A 24,358-nucleotide genomic window follows, 5' to 3' on the forward strand; every position below is an offset into this window, starting at 1 on the left:
AGGAGGAGATTCCATAACCAAACATAAACATCTTTTTTCCATTGGAATTTTTTCCTCTCAAGTCCATCATAAACATCTCCTCCTTATTCACACAAAATCCCTTATATCTCCCCAAAATCTCAAAGTTGCATGACTTCAATGGAGCCCATACTCTCCATGAAATAAAACACATCTCTTATCATGAGGTAACTTCCTCAATTGCAATGTTGAGCTCAACTAAGCCCTTCACCCAAGGCATCTCTTCCCTCCCAAATAATAAAATGATGATGAAAATCAAGGAGAAAACAAAACCCAAAGAAAATCTTCAAGAACACAAAGCACATTTACATTTCCACAACACAATGCCAAATCAAAAAATCAAGATTCACAATACAGTGCATGTTCCATTTACAATCCTCCATACTTGAAGATTTATTTTCCATACTCAAGGAAAGAAGAAAGTAAAACGAAGCATAGTTTGAAAACACCAACCTTGTTCCAAGATAGGGTAACTATAGTTGTAGTAGAGCTCCCTTAATCTCACTCCAAATTCTAACTGTATCTAAACATAGAGAGTGGGTGAACAATGCACTACTTTATCACCCCTCCCCTAAAAAGACTCTCTACTAACCCTTTTTTAGTAGGAACATCAAGCCTCCCCTTTATTACATTGTTTCCCATTCAAAATAATAAAGTTGACCAAGTGGGATGGTGAGGGTACTCTCACGGGGAAACTAAAAATTTCGAATTGGTTCAAGAGGGCTTTGTTCAAGGGGTCCCCTAAGCTAGGTAATCACTAAAATAGTTGAATTTAGGCCCCTAACATGTTATACTACCATTAGGGTGGCTTATTTTCAATAAAATGACAATGTAGGATCCCATTTAGGCCCTCTAAAAACCTTGACAAATTTGAATTCAAAAATCAACATGATGGTGACCTATCCTAACACTCTCTCCCAAGTGGGTGTACTTAAACATTAATTGGAAGAAAAAAAAGGAATAAGATTAAGTGACCTTGTGACCAACACTTTAGGTGACATGCCATCAACACATAGACAAATACAAGTGTCAAGTGACACATTAAAATTCATTACACTTCACCATGACATGTTCTTAATGCATCTAAATTGTGATTAACCATTTCCTCATACAAACAATTTTACATTACGAAACAAAATACTTTTACAATGAGGCTTTTGAATCTTCCAATGATTTTCCTTGGTTAACTATGCTAACATAGGTTTGGAACTTGTTTTCCCAAGAATTTCCATGGTCCCACTTCCTTCACATTGAACTCGAGCATTAGTAGTCAAATTGGGGTGGGGGTCATATAAACATATATATCATAAATGCATAATTAAAATTTTACAAAATCCATATTAACATAATTCAAATAAATTTCCCTTTCCTAGTCATTTCAATTATTCTATTTGAAATGTTAATATATCAAAATCTGCATATCATAAGTCATCATTATCAAATTACATTTATTTTCATGTCATAATTATTCTTCTCATAAAGCATCATAATCAAATTAACATATATCTACAAATCATAAATCATCATAATCAAAATAACATTTTGCATAACATCAAAATCTAATAGTACCATGTAATAAGACTACATCCATAAGTGTTTGATCATCTCTTACACAATAACAGGTTCCTAGTGCATATCATATTGGAAACTACTACTAATGTATCAAAATCGATAGATAAAACAACCCACTGTCTATCTAAGTCTCAAATAGTTGTCAAAAAAAATCAAGGTCTTGATTATGAAAATGAAATAAAAAGTCTATGCTATGATAGGTCAGGATGAGGCCTCATAGTTCACATGTTCAATGAAGATTTGAATGGACAAGAAAAACTACTACAAAGGGAAAAAAGAAAATTTGATAATAATGTTTTGGAAAAGGTTGCACAAAAGATTGACACTGATCAAGTGGAAGTGTCCAATATTCTTGTTACTTTTGAGAGCATTGTAAATAATGGTGTTTACTTATTTGTTAAATTAAGTGATACTACAAAATTTACCAATGAAATCAAGGATAAGTTGTCAAAGATTGATACTAATCTAAAGGCAAGTGCAAACTAGTTGTCACTTGATACTAGCACTAGCTCAACACAGTTCATAAAGATTATAAATTTCATAGACTAGCAAGCAAATTTATTAAGAGAAGAAGCAAGAATCAAGGTTACACTAGTATAAATATAGAGCATGATAATTCCATAAATGGATGTAATGCAAAAACACATTGTTCATGCAAAGACATTAATCCATGACAATAACTTTTCTATTGTTAATCATATGATGGAGTTATTATTTCAAGATCAAATATCTTTCCATAATCTTAAACTTTTGCAAGAAAATTGGAACAAAACCATGTCTTTATTTTTGAAGTTCATAGTGATTTCCTCTCACATTTTGGTGTTACCTTGTAAATATGCATTTTTCACATTTGTTTCAAAAAATGGGGAAATATATCTACAAGTGGGAAATAAGGTTATACAACATATGAGGAGTAGAAGAAGGAGTTTATGTACAACAAAGCTACAAAAAAAAATTTGAAAACTAAAAAATAGAGTCAGTGTCATCTGAGTATAAACACAACAATCAAAACTGAGCTATTGACCCAAGTACATTAATAGGGGGAGTTTTGATTTATCTTTTTTATTATTCAAATTTTTTGGTATGATAAGTTATTTTTTCACTAATCTCAAAGGGGGAGATTTTTGACCTTATGGTCAAACCATTTTCTAATTAGTGCCAAAACACTTAATCATTTTGTTGATTACAGTGTTACCAACCTGCATAGTATAAACTGAGTTGTAGTGCTAACCAAGTAGAAAGTAAGTATTAACCAAGAAGATCATAAAAATGGTGTCAATTGAGCTAGCCATGTTAATCAAGTAGAGATAAAGTAGTATTGACTAAGCTATACTATCAACCAAGATCTATAGTTTCAACCAAGTTTTATAGAATTGATTGAGTCATTTGTGTTACTCGAGTTCACACCCACTCTTGAGTGATCAATGTGGATCGATCACAAGTGTCAACCAAGTGCCAGAGTTTTCCAAGTTCACTATGTTGCCAAGTATTAGTATATCACCTGAGTGGTCTTCAAAACCAGAGTATCAATATTGAGCCGACTTCATGAAGATTATTGAATATGGTATTGTAGTTGACTCCATAAGGTAATTATTTGGATTAGTATAAATATAAGACATCTTATCATATCTATATGAGTGTTAATAGTAAATTTTAACTCATTTTTTGATGAATTTTGGTCAAAATTTTGACCAAGGTTGGTAAAAAATTCAACCAAGCAGTTTGTGGGAATTTTTAACATCAAAATTTCAACCAAGGTGGAGGTTGGTCAAAATTTTGACCAATACATTCGTCCAAATTTTTTTAATTTTTGGTAGCTCTGATTTGTCATTGATGGTCAAAATTTCAACGAACGTTTGGTCAATTTTTTTTAGATTTGGTGGAAATTTTGACCAATTCTTGGTAGAAAACTATCAAGAATTGGTCAACATTTCCACCAATGTTTGGTCAATTTTTTTTTATAATTGGTGGAAATTTTGACCAATTGTTGGTAGAAAACTATCAAGAATTGGTCAAAATTTCAACCAATGTTTGGTCAATTTTATTTTATAATTGATGTAAATTTCAACTAATTCTTGGTAGAAAACTATCAAGAATTGGTCAAAATTTCCACCAATGTTTGGTTGATTTTTTTTATTATGTTGTATCAAGTAGTTATTTCTTATCTAAGCCATTGAATTTGCAACCTTTTAAATCTCTGCAAGGATAAAGTTGGAGTAGGAAAAATTCTCTTCTTAAAGGTGTCCTCTAATTTTAAAGCATACATTCCATTATCTATTCAACAAACAAGAAAAATCTAGTTTAACAGATATGGAATGTACGCTTTACAATTAGAGGACACCTTTAAGAAGAAAAATTTTCCTCCTCGAATTTTATCTTTGCAATGATTGAAAAGGTTGCAAATTAAATGGCTTGGATAAGAAACAATTGCTTTATAAAGCATGGAACAAATGTACATTTATGAATAGGGCTCCATCAATTATGTGAGTGATGCAGATGCAACCAAATTTTTTGGGGTCAATGCCACCAATTAATATAAGTTTTCTAATCTCTATGAGGTCAACATTGTGGTTGTAAGGGCTGTGGAGAGGGCACTTCTTCATTGTCTACTTCATCACTGATTAACTTACACCACAAATCGACAATCTTCATCTTTGTTGTGGGCTCCTATTCCTTATGTGAGTGCTGATGTAGAAGTTGAAGAGGAAAAAATAAGTGAAATCATGTTGAATAAGGTTTCTAATCTTGACATGGTTGACATTGTCATAATAAGATCATCACATAAACAAGATGGACAATAATTAGAGATGGTGATTATCATATTTGCATATTCTTAAAGAGATTGCTATAAATAGCAATTGCATCAATAATTCATTTACCCATTCATAGATTCTCAAGGTAAAACAAACTTCTCTTCAGATCAGCTATCATATTAGGATTACTATTTGGATCAAAATTTGCACTCATCCAATCCATGTAGGATTGGTTGACAAACATATCCAAATATCTATCTTACAAAATCAAATATTGCATTTGCAACTCATTCAATCTATAATGAGATGAATTAGAAAAATATCAAACTTCTTTCCATCCTAAATTTGATTCTATTATTCTAAGAGCATTATTAATATTACTGAAATCAACATAGCAGATATAATTGTTTATAAAAATTTATCTCCATTATCTGAAGTAGTCTAGATATAAGATTTATATAGCTTAAATTTTTTTGATCTAGATAACATCCACCAATAATAAATAGTTAGCCTCTTGTATGAGAGTCTTGGGTTCAAGTCTCCTTGAACTTAATACATAATAATAATTAATTTCAAAAAGTAATAAAATAATGAATAAACTAGACTTCAGCCCATTACCTATTTAAAAAATTGGTCATATTATGAAAAATGAGGATATAGGACAAGTGTTGAAGTTCTTCAATTATTTTAACTACCTTCCTATACACCTAAAGTATAAAATAATTGCAATGATGCATACTTATGGCTATAGTAATTTGGCAAGAAAGAAAGTGTATTAAGATTTAATGGTGTTTAAATTCTTCTTACAAAGGACATGAAGAGGAAGAATCATGAAACTTCATTAGGAGACACTGTCATAAACAACAAAGGGTGTGGATCACAAGGAGGTAATCATTACCGAGGAGGAATGTTTATATGATTTTAGGAATTTACATTCAACAATAACCACATTATCTATCATCTTGAATCCATTTATACAGTGTCACAATGTCTATATAGAGTGTCATGATGTATATATAGAGTGTCACAATGTCTATGGCCTTACTTGTTTCTAAGAGTTTCTTTTTGAGACTTGAGGAAATCCTATATATGCATTACCATTCAAGAACTAAGTTTGGTGTTTCTAAAACTTGATCTAGTGCCTTGAACAAAATAGAAAAAAGGGTGTTAGCTCTAGTAAAAGCTAAAGTTGTATACCCTTGAGAGGACTGGATCCAAAGGCCATGGTCCAGAAGTTATTGTAGGGCCCATTTGCCATTGCACCAAAAGCCATGACTGTTAGTGAACATGGAACACCACATAATTAACCACCTGTGGGCAGGGGAGCGCGTCACATCACCCAACAATCTCCCCCTCGACGCACATACCAGGTGCTTATGCGGGTCAGGATGGCACCGGGGAGATTTGAACCCATGACCAGGCCAAAACTAGGCTCTGATACCAATTGTAGGGCCCATTTGCCGTTGCACCAAAAGCCATGACTGTTAGTGAACATGGAACACCACATAATTAACCACCTGTGGGCAGGGGAGCGCGTCGCATCACCCAACAGTTATTATAGCAAATGATGTTCAAAAATGGCAACAAAAAAGAAATAGAACATAGAATTATTGCAACTATAGCTATGATGTTCATAATTGATAATGTGTATGTAGATATAGAGTGATTAACAAAATAGAACAAGCACATGTGCCAATGCCACATGATTAATAAACCTATGGTAGCTTTTTGAAATATCAAGGTGGCCTATTGGACCTTTACAAAAAAATAAGGTAGTCTATACCTTACAAAATTGGGCTCAACCATACCTATAAATACCAAAATTATAAGATTTTTTGACATCATGTGGATAAAGAGATTAGATAAACCCTGAAAAAAATCTTGAAGAAAGCCCACAAATGTATAATATATAGCAACTTATCTAAACCTTAGTCTCTTTGTGGATATGGACCTTTCAATTTTTCAAAATTATAGTACAAATAGGGTGATCTCATCAACCTTGGACCGGGACAACTATTCTATTCTCATTAAGTGATTAGATGAGAAAGGTGGGGCTATTTAACTACAAACTGTATTGGTAAAGAAAACCATGAAAAATTGAGTAGAATAGAAGAAAAGTGATTAATCAATTATGCTAAATAAATAGGCGAATTCCTTATAGACTATCCATTGGTGATTAGGATAAAAATATTCCACTATTGGAAATCAACAACAAATATTATGTGTGCTTGTATTTAGATGATAGTGCTTGAATGTTAGATAACCAGGTATGTATAAAAAAATAGAAATACATTGTAAAAGCTAAGTTGAGCATTTAAATTTCTTTCTATAGTAGAACTACCTCCAATTAGAATGCAATGAGAACAAGATTTATCTGCGATCCATAATTCCTCTTGAATTTATCTTCCTGACATCACCAAACAAGAGATAACACAAAGATAATAAATCCCATGAATCAAAAAGAGAGATATGAAGTCCTAAAGTCATCATCTTTACTTGAAGTGCATAGTAATTGCTAAGTGAATACAAAAATTCCTCACTGGCATTTTTTTTGATTAATTTTGACATGGCTTCAGCATTCGGATTGAGTATCTACATATAATTGATTTGAATCATAATATTACAATCAAGTAGAACTCGAAAGCCATCAAGAAATACTATCCTAATCATTTTAGCAGCTTTATAAATAAAAAACTATAATGATCCAAACTCTTGTAACAATAGGGAGTCAATCTTGCTCCTTTGAAATTAGTTGAAACAATCATGAAGAAAGGAAATATTGTAGAACATGAACTAGGTACCTATGGAATGCTAGCCACAATATGATCAACCATGATGTTTTGTTCTCTATAGTAAGATAAGATATTTAATTAATGGAATTCTACCCTTTCAAGTAGAGTCTTCCCCTCATCATCATAAATTGGGAACCCATTCTCATCTAAGGAGTTTAGCTACAAGTTTATCCAAGAAACTTTGATAGCTCTGGGAATAATATCAAGGCCATAAACCTATAAAAGGAATACATGAATCAATTACAAATATATTAGACATGCATAGGTGTATGAGTGCACATTATATAGACACAATATACATAATTTTTGTGCGACACAATAATCTCTAATACCAAAAAATCTCAATTTAATGTTAGAATTTAGTTGCAGCCTAAGCAATAAGACTAGAGAAGCATTTAACATAGGAAGGATCAACAATTTGAATTAAATTAGGTTTCTCCAATTAAAGTAAAGGTAAATCAAAGATCTCCAATGCTGCAATAATCAAATTAGCAAAAATGAGCATTTAATAAGAGCTTTTCTTCTAAGGGGATCACATTTCAACTAATGCAATGGATATCCATCCATTCCCACAACCAAGTTCAATTACTATTCTATCCTTAAACATAGAATCGGGATATCTGTTGATTCTTTCAAAAAATGTAAAGGACCAATCCTCCAGGGAAGCTCCATCATACTCAACTTCTTCCTATTCTACTAAAACTTGATTAACAAAAAATACTTGTCAGTAAAAAGATTTAATATTCTTTATAAAGTAACAAGTGCTCACAATAGAGAATAAATGAGAAAAATGGACTAGATGGTTCTTGTTGTTGACTAGTGGTCCAAGGCATAGCTATGGTCATTTAACTCAAAATGATTTGAACTAGGTGAAAGCAAGATAGGGTTGAAGGAAGAGATATGTCTACCTTGTAAGAAGAATTCACAATATCAACTACCAAAGATAATGAATGTCTTAATTTATAATGACTCCTAATCAATAAAAATTGTCTTATAATTCTTTTTATCCATGTGTAATTCCTCCCAATTTCCAATGATTATATCCAAGTGCCACATAATCATAAAGTACCCAAATTCTACCAAAGTAGAAGATAAGCCTCACAAAACTAAAAGAAAAAAGGGAGTGAAATTTGCCAAACATCAAATGTATATACAAACAAAAGCCCATGTCAAAGATTAAAACTAGTAAACTAATGTGTGATGTGAAACAAACCTTACAAACAATGACCAGTGGGTAAAAGCACAAACCTGTGTCACCCTTTTACAAAGGAAAAGGCTAGGAAATGTGTAGTTGTTCACATTCAATGACATAAAACTTGTATTATTATTTAGAATTTTTAAAAGAAGTAAACTAATGAAATGTGTATAAATGGATGAATTTTAGGATTATAAATTTATTTTATTTTTTTGACAGGTAAGAGGCTGAAGCCAAGATTATTTTTTATATTATTTGAAATTGTATTTATTATTATTTATTTAATTCGAGTAGGTTTGAACCCAAGACCTCCTAGATAAGAGGCTCACAATTTACCATTGTGTTGTAGACTCTTGCCTAGGATTATAAATTTTAATAATTATTTGGAATAAGAATTATATATTTTCCTATTTTTTAAAGATAAATTGAAGTTATTGAAAAATACTAAAAATTAGGGGTCTAGTTCCCACCACAAAACTATGTGGAAATAAACTTATTTCCCTTTTATCTTAGATTATGTTATCACTAATATATGTAGCTAGAACAATCAAAAATAAAATTGGGTTTTAGACCTATATTTTCTCTTTTATAATGATTAAAATGTTAATTTATTCAAATTAATAGTTTTAATCTCCCACCACATTTTTCAAAATAAATCTATTCCACCCAAATAAAAAATTGTAGATTCTAGAAGAGAACTCTCTCCTCTAGAACATCGTATAATTTTTAGCTTTTTGATATTATTTAATATTTTTTTCTTTCTCAAAATTGACATCTTCTCGAATGTTAAAATATGTACTTGTAGAATTTTTTAATTACAATATACTATATCTAATTAAAACACTATGAACTAAATGTGAGAATATTCTTGACTTTGAGCTCTATAAAATGGTGTATATATGTTATAAAAAAATGCCATAATAAATAGTAAGATTTATTGAAATGTCAATTTTTTGAAATAATTGGATACTAACTAGTATAAAACATGCATTTAATAGACATTTCCAATTGGAAATGTGTGGAACCATTTATAACTTAGCTAGAATAATGTTATCAAGATCATATGTCTGAAAAAAAATGTTTTTTAGATAGAAATGCTAAAATTCAGTTGTTCTAATAAGTTAGCTTGAAAGGTGACACAACTTCATACTTTTATTGATGTAACCCCAATGTCATTAAAGAATACTTCAAAATTTTACACAAAACAAATGTTTCAAAATCCCATAAATCTTCATTAAAAATTCTGCAACTCTACTCTGCCTCTATAATGAAAACAAACACCTACTTATTACAAATCTGAAAATTACCTTATTTGGTAGATTTTTGGGAAAAATAGAAATTTCCATTTTTTGTAATTTTAAAAACTCATCCTATAAATCTTGATTTTTCCCAGAAAAAGCCCCCAACTAAGGCAAGATGAATTTCCAACTAAACAATGAAATCACAGATAGGATTTTGGATTTATTACAAAATCAGAATTCTAAAAAAATGGGAAAAAACACTAAAAGCCAATTTCAAAGGTTAAGATGAGTTTTCAAGCTCCTAGAAAAATGTTGAAATGGCCACCTATTGAGTTGATCGCCATTGGGAATCCAAATAACTCCTTCTAGTGCAACTACCTATAAAATTTCAACCAAAACTCACATCTGAGTCAAAAGTTATGACCCCCAAAAGTAAATCTCGACCAAAACCCACATCTGAATCAACAATCTTGACCCTCAGATGCCCTTGAACCATTCTCCACTAACTGAAAAGAATGAAACTCCTATGAGTTCCAATCCTCAGACTGCTTCCTTTTAGGCTCATCCAGCTTCTATAACTCTCATTCTGTTATCCAAGTGCTATTTGTCAGTGCCAACCCTTCTCACTACACAAGATATCTATTTTAGTGACCTTGATGAGTCTGAATAGTCTTCTTCTCTAGAATCTATGCAACCTTTTCTCTCTTTTTGATGGGTATGGTGTGTGTCCAGTCTACCTCATCCTCTTTTTCAATAGAGGTATCATCACCATGGAAAATATACAAATCATAAATATTAAACACAAGAGATATATCAAGACCACTTGGGAGCTTTACCTCATATGCATTATCATTAGTCTTCTTCAAAATCTTGCAAGGACCAATTTTCTTATATTTCTATTTATGATAAGTCCCAATATGAAACCTTTCCTTTCTAAGGTAAATCATCACTAGATCCCCTACATGAAAAACCTAATACCTTCGACTAGCATTTGTAGAAGCTTTGTAATACTCATTGCTATCCTACAACTTTTGTCTTACATTTTCTTGCAACTGGTGGAGCTGCTCTACAAAGGCTTCTCCATCATCACTGACTCTATCACCCAAAGGAAGCTGCACCAAATTAAGAACACCTTGAGGGTTATGTCCATAAACAACTTGAAATGGTGACTTACCAGTTGACCTATTCACTGAGGTGTTATAAGAAAATTCTGCTTGAGGCAATGCCAAATCCAATTGTTTGGGCTTCTCTCCAACAATACATTGCAATATATTACCCAAACTATGATTGACAACTTCTATTTGTCCATCTATTTGTGGATGGTAAGCACTACTATACTGTAATTTTGTTCCCACTTTCTTCCATAATGTCCACCAAAAATGACTCAAGAACTTGGTATCACGATCAAAGGTGATTGTTGTTGGATCCCCATGCAATCTAACTATCTCAAAAAAGAATAACTCGGCCACCCTAGTAGCATCAATAATTTTCTTACAAGCAATGAAATGAACCATTTTTGAGAATCTGTTCACAACTACAAAAATATAGTCATTACCTTGTTGCGTATGTGGCAATCCAAATACAAAATCCATACTCAAGTCTGTCCATGATCTAATTGGTACTGGTAATACTTGACAAACTTGACACCTCTCCACAAACCTAGTGATATTTTGCTTGATCTTTGGCCAATAGTACTTATCTACCACCAAAGCTATTTTTTTAACCTTCCTGAAATTCCCAGCCATATCACTGCTACGAAATTCTTAAATAATATTTTCTCGCATTGAACCTATAGGAACACATAGTTGCTTTCCCTTGAATAATTAACCATCTTGCATTAGATAATCACCTTGAATAGTGTCTGCATGTCCAGGTATTGGATTCTTCAACTGATCAACAACTTTCCAAAAGTCACTATTAGATTCATACAAGTCTTTAATTACATCAAAGCCAACCACCTCTGTTTCCATGATATTCAAAAGAAAAACTCACCTACTTAAGGCATCTACAACTTGATTATGTTTACTTGATTTATGCTTTAGAACAAAGGTATACCCTTTTAGGAAAGAGACCCACTTTGCATGTCTAGTGTTCAATTTCTTTTGTGTGTTCAAGTATTTCAGAGCAATATGGTTTGTACAAAACACAAATTTTTTGGGTACTAGATAATGCTTCCAATGCCTTAGCTTGCACAATTGCATAGAATTTTATATCATATGTAGAATAAATCTTCTGCACATCATTCAATTTTTCACTAAAAAAGGAAATGGGTTTACCTTCTTGGCTAAGTACAACACTGATGTCCACATGTGAGGCATCAAAATCCACTTCAAACACTTTGTCAAAATTTGGTAGTGCTAGTACTAGAGCTCCAGTGACCTTCTTCTTTAAGTATTGGAAACTCTCTTAAGCCTCTTTGGCCCATGAAAACTCTTGACCCTTAGTGCAATCTATCACAGGTGCTATAATGCTGCTGAAATTATGAATGAAATTTCTATACAAAGTAGCCAAGCTGTGGAAACTTCTGACCTTAGTGATGCTACATAGACTAGGCCATTCAAGAATGGCTTGAACTTTCTCTGGATCCATCTAGAAACCATCTACAAAAGTGACAAATCCTAAAAAAACAAAGCTTTCTTGCATGAACCTACACTTCTTTAAATTAGCATAGAGCTTTTCTCTCCCTAGTACCCCCAATATTATCCTCAAGTGTTGTAGATGTTCTTCCCTTCCCTTACTAAAAATCAATATATCATCAAAATAAACTACTACAAACTTACCAATGTAGGGATGCAACACAGTGTTCATGAGTCTCATAAAAGTGCTAGGTGCGTTGGATAAACCAAAAGGCATAACCTTCCATTCATATAAACCATCCCTAGTTTTGAAAGCTATTTTCCACTAATCCCCCTCTCAGATGCTGATCTAATGGTACCCATTTTTTAGATCAATCTTAGAGAAATACTTCACTCCAGCAAGAACATCCAGCATGTCATCCAAACATAGGATAAGAAAATGATACTTGATGGTTATTCTATTGATGGCTTGAATGTCTGTGCACATCCTCCATGTTCCATCTTTCTTTGGAGTTAATAATGTTGGGACAACATAAGGGCTCAAGATTTCTTGTACTAAGCCCTTTTATATGAGCTCAATCACTTGTTTGTCTAGTTTTTCATGTTGGGTGGGACTCATTTTATATGCTACTTGATTGGGGAGACTTGCTTCTAATATAAGATCAATATGATGTTGGATATCTCATTTTGGGGGAAGTCCATTAGGTAGCTCCTCTGGAATGACATATGAATATTCTTCCTACATTGTAGCTACTTGTGTTGGTATAATCAAGTCTTCCTCTTTCCCCTTTTGTACTACCAATGCATAACAACACCCTGTCACTTTCATCTCCTTGACAAGTTCCTTTTTAGAAAGCATACTTTCAGTTTTTCCATCACCCTTTATAGGTAATAAGACTACCTTGGATCCATCCTTCCAGAAGATGTAAGTATTCTTTTCCCCATTATGAACAACCTTTTAGTCATACTACCATGACTTATCTTCCCTTTTTAAACAATGTAATATGATAAGGACAAAGGTGCTTTTCACACTGGAGATTTAGTTTATCTACCATTTCTTTAGAAACCATATTCTAACAACTACCTCCATCAATAATTACTTGACATGTCTTTCCCCTTGAGGTAAACCTTGTCCAAAATATGTTGGTCTTGAGCCATGAATCATCAATGCCCTTCTCCTCTACATCCTCCTTGGCTGGAATAATCATTGTCCTTCTCATCATGAGACTTTCTCCCATATCTGGAGGTACTTCTTGTTTAGATTCATTGTCAACCTGGGCTAGGTTCACTCTAGATGGCCCTCCTTGATTTCTATCTTGCATGTTGAAATTGGAACACTCAAAAGCCTTCTAGCCTTCTTCTCCACACCTAAAACAAATAAAAGGTCTTCTCTAGTTTTCTTAGCCTCAACCTCGCTGAAACCCCCTTCCTCTTTTTTTGATTTAGAGGATCTTGCCTAGCAACTATAATTTTTTTAGAGCCTCAAAAACTCTCTCCCTAGCCATTATTAGAACCTTCTCAAAATGGAGTTGATGTAACCCCTTCGACCACCTCTATTCCTCTAGTTATATTGCCTATTCTACTTTTCTTTAGCCTTCAGAGCTAATTGGTAGGCTTCCCCCATACTATTAACATGATGCATGCTCAGTTAATCTTGAATAAAGAATTTCAAGCCATTAACATATCTAGCAACCATCTGCTCATTATTTTCTTGATGTACTATGCACATGGATAGCTTGTTGAAATCATTTCTATAGCCTTGCACTGAATACAAGTTTTGCTTCAAATTCTAGAATCTGCAAAAGAGGGTTTGTGAATAATCCATGGGTAAGAATTTTTCTCTCAACTTTTTCTCCATCTTGATCCATGCCTTAATCTTCTCCTTGAAATTTCTAACTCGTTCCTTTTGGAGGTGATCCCACCATATCATTGCATGTCCTTTTAGCTTTGTGCATGCAAACTTCATCTTCTTTTCCTCTGTCATGGGCTTCCATTAAAAAAAATTTCCCATCTCATTCAACCAGTCTATTAGTTCTTCTAGCTTAAGTCTACTAGCATAGTCTGAAACATCAATTTTTATTGGTTCACTCCTTCCTTCTAAAGCTCTAAGAACTCTATCTTCATAGCTCATTTCCCTTAGTCTCTTGTCTTCATTTTCCCCCTCTTCATTAGTATCATTTCCTCTATCTTAGTCTCTTGTCAATCTCCCTTTGCATATCTAGTACCAATCTTTGCATTAGCATGATGCCTCCTCTTCCTCTTCCTCTTCCTCTCCCAACTGTCTTACTACTCTGATACCAAATGATGTAACCCCAATGCCATTAAAGAATAATTCAAAATTTGACACAAAACAAATGTTTCAAAATGCCATAACTCTTCATTAAAAATTCTACGACTCTACTTTTCCTCTACAATGAAAACAAACACCTACTTCTTACAAATCTAAAAATTACCATATTCGGCAAATTTGAGGGAAAAATGGAAATTTCCATTTTTGGTAATTTTTAAAACTCATCCTATGAATCCTGATTTTCCCCAAAGAAAGCCCCCAACTAAGGCAAGATGAATTTCCAACTAAACAATGAAATCAAAGATATGATTTTGGATTTATTACAAAAAAAAAATTCTAAAAAATTGGAAAAAACATTAAAAGCTAATTTTAGAGATCAAGATGAGTTTTCAGGCTCCCAAAAAAATGCTAAAATGGCCACCTATCAAGGTGAGCTCCATCAGCAATCCAAATAACTCCTACTAGTGTAACTACCTGTAAAATTTCAGCCAAAACCCACATCTGAGTAAAAGTTATGACCCCCGGAAGTAAATCTCGACCAAAACCCACATCTGAGTTAATAGCCTTGACCCTCGGATGCCCCTATATCATTTACCCTAGTGTTTTGAAAATCCTTGATGTAGATTGAAATAATTATACTATTCAAATACTCTTAAAAGATTATATATGGAAACATAATACAATTTAGGTACAGTGCACACTACATACCACTGGTAAATGATGGTATATACAATGTAAATTCAAAGATTTTTTTACTACCTATTCTATAAAATTTTGACCTCTAGAAAATTGTAAAAGTTTGAATATGTTGGATAGTTAGACAAAATATATAACAGGCATGATCTTTTGAGGTGTTCATTTTCTAAAATTTATTTTATTCTTTAGGTGAAGAAACAAAATTACAAAAAATAATTGATTGATAATTTTCATATATAGATACATTTAACCCAAAGAAAGTTTTGGGAGGACATTAATAAAACACATCTAAGGTGGAATTCTACTAGTAATCTATTAAGTGTTGCTCTTAAGAAGGTGTTTCTCATAAGGGGCTAAATATTAGTATCAAATAACACATCCACTTGTTTGAGCTTGATCTATATTTGTAGATTTTTAGAACATATTATAGAAAAACAATTGATAAAAAAATTAATTGACCAACTCAGTAGAAAACTAAAGATGATAAGAGCTTTGCCCTTATTGAACTAGGATAGTCAGATACCAAAATCCACCATCCAAATCTGATAATTTGGTAAAAAATGGTAGATATAATATAGTTTGTTTGGTGAAAAGGTCAAAAGTACAAATATTTTGATGAAATAACAATGTTCTATAATTGTGAATGAATGAAACCATGGAAGATCAAGTAAATAATTTGAATTCATGTGGAGGTATTCATAAAATGGGACTGACATTAAAATATTGAGTTAAAATTATATAGAAAAAGACAAAATAGAACAACATAACTTATTCTAATGGGGCGTGATTGACCAAAAAAATTGGATTGAAATCTTTCGATTGCATGCAATTGCAGGGATTGTATATATGATTTTATTTAAGAAAAATAGAGGTATAATAAAAGAGAAAATGTTTCCTTTCATGGTGCTCAGGAAGATGAAGAGAAAATAGTTCCATTCATGGTGCCCAAGAAGATGAAGACAAAACTAGTATATGAACTTGATTCACCTTGACTTATCATTTCAAATTGTTTTTGCATTTCCAAATGCCGCTAGAAGCATATTTGACTAGAGAAATAAAAAACCAACATAAGTATAGAGATGCCAAACAAACTTTCAACATATAATGAACTACAAGATTAGATATATGTAGCAACTTCAAATCATATCAAGAATGGTTTAGTTGGTATCCAAAGAAAACATGCTTCAACATGGATCCATATAAACTCTAGGAAAAATTCTTAGTTCCAATACTTGTTGTTCAATTATTCTATGATCTATCATAGACTGACCATAAATATAGGTGAAGTGTTGTATTATGAGTTTTGTTGTTTCTATTTTTCCTGCTCCACTTTCACCACTAGCCAAGATTGATTGGCTACATTGTTCATTGATCATTGCCCTATAATGACAATGTCAAAATGAGAAAAAAGAAAAGTAAACTTTTATGTCATTAGAAATCAACCAAGAAAACATGGTATCTGAAGCCATTCAGTGATTGGAAATTTTACCAATATGAAGCATCAGCAATCGAAAAAACATGGGGGCTCAATTCTCCAAAGGGGGCATTTCTATACTGCTTCATCATATAGATGTGGAAGCTTCATAAATGGGTTGACAATAATTAAGATATTTCCTATATATGGCTACCTTCATTGCAAAAGCAATCATTAGAGAGAAAAAAATCTCTATCATTAATTATTCAATACATTATAGATATAAGCCATCTAGGAAGCCATTTGAAATGGAGAAAACCATATGAAAACATGCCAAGATAGTGATGAAACAACTATATATTTCTTTGAATCTAAAATTTATTTATCATTTATTGCAATGGTATATAATATTTCATATTACCACAAGTTCATTACAACATTAATTACTAAATGATCACAAGATATGAATTCAAAGTAGCATAATTATCAAGATGCATACACAAAGGCCATGTAAGGAGTGTTCACTAAGATGACACGTCATTGAATATTCAAAAAATTACTATTGCAGTGCAAGCTAATTTTCCAAAACCAATAGAAATTTTATTTGCCAAGAACCTCTAGGAAATAGCCTCTAGAACTTCAACAAAATAATGCCATTGATTTGACCTCATGAATGCTAGAATTTAAAAGTGTTAACTAAATTCAGAATGGTAGGTTTAGCTAGTGATTTAATAGGCTTTTGTCTCTTGATAGTCAACCTAGTCCTTCTATTATAGGGATCAACAACAAGGCTCCTAGGTTTATTTCCAATTATATAATATGTTTTGATAGTGATAGTCTTTGTTCATTAACGAATTTTTTCATGAAGCCCTATTATGCTAATGAAAAAAGACAAAAGATCCAACACATGGAAAACATTATCCATTAATTAAGTAATGCAATAGGGATGTACTTCTTAATGGAAGGGATTTTGTAAAATATTAAATAGAGACTAGTACTTGATGAAGCTAAGCAACCATACTTCTCTTGAATGCATTTTGACTTGCCTTGGCCCCCATATCTTCTCAATATAGTTTCCTTCTCTTATATTTGCCACCCAAACTAAAATTTTATTGATACTAAAGTTGTTCCTATTTTCAATCTTTAACAATTAGACTTTTCATCCAAATTTAGTTTTTCCAATCTTTATATAAACCAAAATTTTAAGTTTAGTGAACATAATCTAAATTCAAATTTAGAGTTCTAAGATGCAAGAGTCTAGATATAGGGTTTATAGCAGGTTACAATTGTTTGAACTGAATTTTATTTAATTACTAACTTTTTTCTTTTTGCCATGAAATATTCTTGTAAGTGGATTTGATAGTTGCAATGCAAGCCTAAAAAATATAAAGATCCATTATATTGATGATGGAGTTACTAAATTCTACACATTATGTAGAGTAGAAATTTTGACCAGACCTTTATGAGAACTTTTGTGACATTAATAAAATTTTCGCTAGCCATATTTTTAAAAATTTGACATTTCTATTTTATCTAAAATGAATTACAATTACTAAGCACTATGAGAGCTAGCCAAACCCTAGCCTACAAGACCCTCCTTTTATTTTATAGTTTTACCCAATGGTCTTTCATTTGGTAGAACATCGACTCAAATACTGACCCACACTTTTCAGATAATCCAAGCTCAAAGCTCAACTCTAGTTAAAATCTCTAGTAGGATTTATCTTGATCGTCAGAGGCAAGGAGATCTATGGTGATGTGAAGGCTTTACCTATTCATAAGCTAGAGATATAACGATTAAAACTAAAATTACAAGGGTTTCTTAAATACCTGTAGATGAGAAAGAAGAGGTGAATTAATCTTCACAATGCTTACCATGACTCTTAAAATATCTGCAAACATCCACATTTAATTAATCATGCTATTAGTTTGGAAAAGACTATTTTGAAATGAAACTCTCACCTATGTTACAAATATCTATTGTGCAATAATTCTCCACCTTGAAGAAATTCTTCCAATGTTCCATGGACATTTAAAAATTTTTTATAGTAGATGATACTTATATTCACTGAAACTTTTTATGGCTTTGGTGGACAAAATATACACATGCATATGTGCATGCATAGGTGTCGACACATGTGTCTCTATGTTTGTATATTTTCAACAAGTCTAGTTTGTGTGTATCTTGCAATCATGACTCATCCAGTTCAAATTGTGTAATAATATATGATAAATGTTTAGAAGCATAACAGAGAAGGTAGACTTTAAATATGAACAAGAAGATCATAAATCATATAACAATAAAATATTGCAAATGATAAAATTCTAACTTGAATAGTTGTACTTTTAATCGGTATTGTATCAAAGCTTTAGATTGATTATGTATTGAATTAAGCTTGATGAACAAAAAAATGATATGCAAACATTAACAAAAAAAAAAAATCAGAAATCTTAATCAAAGTCCTTAGATATATTTCTCTCCACAAATTATTTGGATGAATGTTGTCTTGTCTATGGTCCTATGTGTACTAAACTATCATATAGTAGATACACTATACGTCAAACCTTGGAGCATTAGAGTCTATAACCATTGTGCATGTTTCCTCTATTATCAATAGTTGTATCAGATTTAACATAAATTCAGTGGAAAATTATAGAGCCTCTATGTTGGATACAACACTAGATGAACAACCTCTAGTTAAATGGTTGACTGAACTTGCCTCTTCAAACTGTCCACAACAGAAAGTAAGAAGATCACAAGCATCTGCTAAAATTCTATGTGAGATGAATTAGATCAGCTAAACAAAAGCCCAGTTAAGTGAGAATGAATCACATATTTTAAAACCTAACCCATTGAAGTCCATCTTGGCCCCTTCTACATGTGACAATTTACATGGTAAACCAACTCCAACAAAATGTAGGAATATTGGACCCACTTTGAGTCGTGCTCAAAGAAAAGTTGACTCAAGGTTGATGAAGTTTGGCAGATTGAAAACTATAAGCATAAATCCTATACCACCAATTGTAGAACAAATATTAATATAAAATTAGTCATCAGACCTTGGTGCAATAGAGTTTATAAACAATGTGTCACTTCTTCAAATAGCAACACTTCTGTTGGATTTAAGATTAATTCAGTGGAAAAGTATATAGCTTTTGTGCTTGATATAACATAGGATGAACAACCTACATTTAAAAGGATGATTGGACCTTCCCATTCAAACCTTTCATAGAAGGAAGTAAGAAGTTCATAGGAATCTACAAAAATTCCATGTGAGATGCAAGGGTTTGCCAGAAGAAAAACTCAATTAAGTGAGCAAAACTCACATATGTTGATGTCTGATCAGTTGAAGTCCATCCTGACCACTTCAGCATGTGGCAGGACACTTGATATACTGACTGCAACAAAATGGAAGAATATTGGACTCACATGTTCTTGTTGCACTCAATGGGAAGTTGATTCAAGGATGATGAAGTTTAAGAGATTGAAAACTCTAAAGCCTATACCACCGATGGAAGAACAATGGTTGAGATACACTCAATCATCAAGCCTTGGAGCAATAGAGTGCATCAACTTCCTCAAATATCAATAGTTCTATTGGATCTAATATAAATTTGGGGGAAAATTATAGAGCTTTTGCACTTGATACAACACGTGATGAATAGTATCTAGTAAAAAGGATGATTGAACCTGCTTTTCCAAACTGTTCATAGCAGGAAGTAAAAAGTTTATAAGCATCTACAAAAATTGTTGGACTTAACTTGAGCGACCCAATGAATAAAAATAAATTGCTATCCATTCTTTAAATAAAACTATTGGTTGGTGATGTACCCTAATCCCTCTATAGACATTTTTTTTGTACAATAATTCACATGCCTTACCTATGATTCCAAATTTTGCATATATGTCTACTAGGGCATTTGCAACTTAAACATATACATACTCTTGACAAATCTATTTGTGAATATCCAGCAATCATGGCATGCCATGACCACATTCCTTTCAAGAATTCTCTCAAATAGCTCACATGTCTTGTCTATGGGTCCATTTTGCAAGCATTTCTACCATGGAAATTGCAACTATGTCTAACAAAAATCCATTATGCTTTATAAAATGGTAAACCATATATATGACACTTTAAATTATTAATAAGTATACACATGGGAAAGTTGTGGCTGCCTAAATTTACTAAGCAAACTCAAATTTATATTTGACAAATTTTAGATATTAACATCCGCTAGTTAAAAGAATTGTAGTTTGATTCACCATTTCAACTTATTCTAAAATCAACTACATGAATAGAATTCAGTAAGATTGAAGTCAAATACAGCATTGAGAAAATAAAAAGGATAAATGCAAGATGCAAACTTTGAATGTCTCTATCACATGCATTATAACTTAAAAATAAAAATACAAATATATCCCTCACAGATTGTGCTTGCTCTCCCCTACCATTACCATTCTCATCTATCTCACCCAAAACAATGAATCGAGAAAAATTAAAACCCTAGATGGTTGGCAAATCAAGTAGAAATTGTAAGTAGTGTAAAGCCTCCTTCTAACTATAAAATCAAGATAGAAGATATGCATATTAAAACAGAAGATATATGTTCTATTAATTAAAAATAAATGTTATATTGTAAATTTGGACGACAAGACTTAATGCAAACATTTGAAGATATCAAGGGTTCTAGATTAATTGATAGAGTTTGTGTTGTTGATCTTTTTCTAGGATAGTTGAATGGAAAGTATTCCCAGTTCAGATGTGTCGAAAGAAATACTTCGAAAGATACTTGCAAAGATATATTTTTTTTCTGTACTCTCGACAAATATATTTGTGCATATCCAACAATCATGGCATGCCATGAACACATTCCTTTCAAGCACTCTCTTAGACAACTCAAAAAAAAAAAAAAGGATAAATGCAAGATGCAAATTCAGAATGTCTCTGTCACATTCATTATAACTAAAAAATAAAATCCCTAGTTGATTATAGCATGTGAACCAAAATCCACTTAAAAAGAAAAATTTTCCCATATCATAAGGGGTTCACATTAAAGAAAGGGTTAATAAAAAAAAATCTTCTACTAAAATTGATAAAAAGGAAATGGAGGGTTAACAGTTGAATTATGTTTAATAGAAAAACTTAGCCTAATTATTATTATTTCCCTTGTAAACTAGTAACTACAAGAAAATAAATTGGTACATCTAGATTCTTCCTAAATCCAAACAATACACATTTCCACCCACCTGACTGGAACAAATGCCCTAAAATATATGTTTTCCAATACTAATAATTGTTAATGTTTAGCGTTAGAGGAAGAAAAACATAATTGTTTTGATAACTGGAGTTACTAATGTTCTCTATGAATGACAGAGATATAAACATATGTATATGTATACATATTAATATATGCATACATATGCGTATGCCTACATCCCTATCATGCCTCATAAGATTATTGGTAGAGAAAAGATCATATTGTTAACCGACTCCATAGTGGTTAGGCTTCATATTGCCAATAGACTTCATGCCTTGTATCAGGTTTCATACAGGCTTAATACATATCATGTTTTGTTTCTTTCAAACCCTTATCAAGCCCTAATGTATTATCGGGCCTTAACATAATTAAGTTGGCAATTACACAAATTAACATGCCTCTGAAGAGGCATGTCCCTATGTGGCTCCTAAGCCATGTAGAGACATGACTCTTTGGAGTCATGTCTATACATTATATATATATAATTATGTTCTGCTATAGGGAAAGCATCAATTCCTTGGCATCTGAGTACCTAGAATAAGCATCAACATATTCAAAAAATTATAACTGTTGTTCACATCATTTCATTTGTTACAAGCAATCTAGTGATTCAACTACTACTAAAGGAGGAAGTCAATCATATATATTGCTAAAATCATAGTTAGAGATAAGTATTTAGATTCTGCATAATTCAAATTAGAAACTAATCTACAAGCATTCTTTTATAATTGTTTATCTATCAAAGATCTGCTATACTTAACATGGTATCAGAGTTGTACTAATAAGAAAACTTTTTACAAAATACCCATTTAAAACTGATTTCAAAAGTTAAAAGAAGGAAGTTTTAAATCAAGCATTAAAATGGTGAATCATGTAAGAATAGAAGATAGGTTAGATGGAGCATCAAACTTCTCATCTTTGAAAATCATATTATTAATAGTACTAAGAGAGATGGAATTAGAAAATTACATTGAATCAAATTTACCCATGCCTAAAAATGAATCTGAGAAAGTAACATGGAAAAGGCATAATAATAAAGTGATGAAAATCATCATAGACTCAGTAAAGGATCATATACTTCCATCTATAGCTAATCTTAAAATTGCATTTGAAATGTTCTCATGCATTCAAAATACATTTGAAATTAACAATAAAAGTAGATTATTAACTTTATAACAAGATCTACTTTATATAAAAATGAAAAATGGAGAATCCATAACCTCATATTTCTTGAGGATTACTGAATTGAAGGATCAACTCGCATCTGTCAAAAATCAAGTTGATGACAAGGAGCTAAGCATGATCACTCTAAGAGGTCTTCCTCTTTTGTCGGAAACTTTTATTTGAGGTTTGAGCTGTTGACCTGAGCTACCCAAGTTTGAGTCTCTTAAAAATGAATGTACTCAAGAAGAATCAAGATTAATTATGAGAGGAATCATTTCAAATCAAGAGGGAGAATTTCAAGCTCTTCAAGTCAGTACCAATAATAAAAGAAAAAGAAAGGAAATTCATCAAGACAACAGGGAAATCAAAAAATCATACAAGAAAAGAGATTGGTCCAAAGTACAATGCTTCAAATGTGACAAATTCGGTCACATTCATAACTTCTATCCAAAACGAGAGAAAATACAAGCAGCCCTAGTAGAAGTTGAGAATGAAAAGGATGAAAATCATGCATTTTAAGTTGTTAAATAGAGGTAAGATCCCAAAGTGAGGAATCAAAGGGAGAAGATACATTTCCAAATACATAAGTGACATATGCAATGTTGATTCAGTTTCTCAATCTGAGATATGGTATATCAAGATTGATTTACAGATGAGCAAACAACTGATATTCTTATTGAACCTCTTGTCAATGTTATATTGGACTATTTTACGTAAACTTGATATGATCAAATTTTAATGTTGAATATTTTACTTAATTTCAATTTATATGTGATTAAATAATTATTTCTTTCGATATGTAATGAAAGGTGATGATCTTTCATTGGTATATACAAATAGAAGGTAATCATTGTAAGATGACGATCTTACATATGATAGGCCTATTATCATGGTTCTTTGGGCTGAAATTTTTTAGACACCATGATAACAAAAAAATAGAAGGTAATCTTTGTAAGGTGATGATCTTACAAATGATAGGCTTGTTATTATGACTATGTGTAGGACTAGAAAATGGGTTAAAATGCATAACATACTATGAGAAAATCACAAAACTCAATCAACATACGTTAGCACCCACTAGTCTACCATGAAAACCAAACTAATAAAAAGAAAGAAAACATAATTAAAAACAACCTTTTCTATTTGTAGCTCCCATGTTCTTCTTTCTTCTCCAAATGATTGTAGCTCCAAAGTTGCCTATAGTGCACACAAAATTGAAGCAAAAGTCTATGATGTGGATAATGCCATGAGAATACTTGAAGTTTGATTTTATGTGAGAGAGAGAATGTAACATGCAAAGAAGTAGAGACTCAAAGATTCAAAGATTTGGGCTTTCAAAACTTAAGCATTCAGATCCATGCCCTAAGTATTCTGATCCAAGAGTT

The sequence above is a fragment of the Cupressus sempervirens genome, chromosome 11 (assembly GCF_028749045.1).
Source record: "Cupressus sempervirens isolate cs-2001-9-10 chromosome 11, ASM2874904v1, whole genome shotgun sequence".
Taxonomy (NCBI): domain Eukaryota; kingdom Viridiplantae; phylum Streptophyta; class Pinopsida; order Cupressales; family Cupressaceae; genus Cupressus; species Cupressus sempervirens.